Source organism: Protopterus annectens, chromosome 1.part1 (genome assembly GCF_019279795.1).
Source record: "Protopterus annectens isolate FY-2018-M chromosome 1.part1, PAN1.0, whole genome shotgun sequence".
Lineage (NCBI taxonomy): Eukaryota > Metazoa > Chordata > Ceratodontiformes > Protopteridae > Protopterus > Protopterus annectens.
This window is the reverse complement of record NC_056726.1, coordinates 849538290-849540789: the sequence shown is the minus strand read 5'-3', so window position 1 is coordinate 849540789 and position 2500 is coordinate 849538290. Positions and strand designations below refer to the sequence as shown.

Here is a 2500-nt window from a genome sequence, read left to right as displayed (position 1 = left end):
ACACAATCCCCTTTTTTGCACACGATCCCTTTTAGTATGCACACGGCACCACAAGGCTATTACTGCCTCACTAATTTACCATATGTAACTGCGATTGTAATGTTAATGAAAATGCACACAGCACCCTGCTTGTTCACACTTTACTATTGGAAAGGAACTGTTGTTAATTTAAATGGCCTGCTAGAACTCATGTATATAAAGGAAGTGAAAATGGTTGCTCATACTTATGAAACATGTCTTTCTGAAGAAGTCTTGATAATAAATAAGACGAAAGCGCTAAAGTTCTACAAGAGTTGGTGTGATTTACTATTTTTTTGAATGCTTTTATTGTCACAAAGTTCAGTTCTTAGTTAAAATTTCTTCTCTTCGTTCAATTTTTTTGAGTGCGGTTAATTTTAGTTGTAAGTCTTCTACTCAAATTAATGACAGTATGGCAGGAAACATAGCACCCAACTCAGGCTCTAGTAGCCAACTGAAGACAGAAGCAACCAGGAGCAGGACACCAATTGATCCAACAACAGTTCTTACAAAATTATCGGAAGGAATTTGTTTGGCGCAGGATCTCTTCAAGGACCTAAACAGTAGACCTTTAACACCTACAAATGAAAGGATCACCAGGGACCACACTGAACCCCCGGACCACTCTGGACCCAGGACCACAATTAACAACAGAACTGGGACAGAAATAAGGACCACACAGGCTCTTGACCTGATACTCACGCAGACTGAAATTAATCCCTTCTGTTGCCCGGTCGAATACAGCAGCACAACTGGAGTACAGTCAAAACAGAGGGGTCTCACAGAGCGCCAGGTCTCTGATTACCAGATTCGAGAGACTGATTAAAACCTACAAAAACTTGGAGCATGACAACTTCTATCTGGAAAGGTATTTAGAGCTGGATATAGTCCCACAGGGTCTCAGGTGTAACAAATTTCCTAACAGGACTACTCCAAACTCTCAGCTTCACAAAGAACTGGTCAAAATATATAATGACTCTGGGATAGCAGCTATCAAAGCACTCATCCAAAGTAATACTGAGAGTATGGCCACCTACAAGTCTAAAATAGATGATCTGCAAACACGCATCCTGCAGGATCCCACATTTACTGACTTTGCGGAAATGTGGGACAATGTACCGCACAAAATTACTAGGCATGTGGTGACACTGATTGAGCATAAAGAAAGGCAAATTGCTTAGGGACATTAAACAATATGAGGAAGGAAAAGCATACCCGATCAGGCCCACGCTCCTTACACACATGGAGAAGGCCAGACAGATATCCCACAACCAATCCGTTGTCCTCAACCGAACTAAGGCCTACGACAGAATTACAAGAACCCACAAATGGACCCAACACACCAGAGGTGGATAGACTCCTCATCACATTCAGCCCACTAGCAGGAGTAGTTCCCAGATGATGGTACATACTCCTCCTAGGGACAGCCAAGACCAGAAATGCCTCTCCAGAATCAGCCAACACAGAGATCCAGACACCAGTGAATGTGACCACTATGACAACAATGAGGACAACAAGAATACAAACTGCAGGACACGGACAGTGCGATCAATCAAGGGAGGTTTATCAGACCCACAAGCGAGCGACCAGTCTTCCAACAACAGCACAAGTGGCAACAACAATGTTTTTTATCTTCAGCAGGACTCACAGAACCAGGACTTATACCAGGTTTCAGACCTGGGGGTAATGAGCGAAACTGGAACCACAACACCAACAATATTGAGGAAGGAGGGAACAACAATCACAGGGGAAGAAGGAAGTGGGAGCGGGATACAATACTAGTATTACTGGGATGGACCACCCTGATCACCCTCCCATTCACTGATACCAGCACCTGATAGCACTGACTTCAGGTCTCCAGCAGGTAGGTGACATCTTTTAACCTCACCACGAGTTTTCTGAGGAAAAGCCATCATAAGGTACTGAAGAAGGCTTTTCTTTCATCCCAGCAGAGAGCCAACCACGGCATGGATGTTATCCTGGACCTCAAGTGCTACGTGAGAAAGTTACAACTAAAATTAGATATACAACAATATGAAGAGGAAGATAACAGACCCCTTACCATGAAGAGCCTGTACACTCCTGCACTCTCCAACACACTGAGCCTCTTTGCGAGTACCTGCGAAAGGGATATCAGGAAATTCCTTTCTGATAAGCCCTCTGCAAAGGGGCACAACCTGAACAGGGAAGAAAGACAGGCTTTGAAGGAACTGAGTCAGGAAAAATCCCTACGGATCATGAAAGCTGACAAGGGATCCGGGATAGTAGTGATGGAGCAGGAGAGATATATCCAAGCACTTGAAGCATCCCTCATGAATAACCAGTTCTACAAAAAGGTCAACATCAACCAGGTACAACTAAACTTTAAACAAATTGACAACCTACTGTTGGAACTGTACCTCAGGGATGAGATCTCTCAAGGCGAAAAAGACTTCATGCAGGTCATGACACCCAGCCTTGGGAAATTTTCGGAATCCCCAAG

At 43.9% G+C, this 2500-nt stretch overlaps 1 protein-coding gene across 1 annotated transcript in view; it reads left to right on the top strand.

Annotated features, from left to right (window-relative positions):
• LOC122815150 (probable E3 ubiquitin-protein ligase HERC1) overlaps positions 1-2500 on the top strand; it is a 5886073-nt gene that overhangs the window by 627219 nt on the left and 5256354 nt on the right. The gene's annotated exons all lie outside the window — the stretch shown is intronic.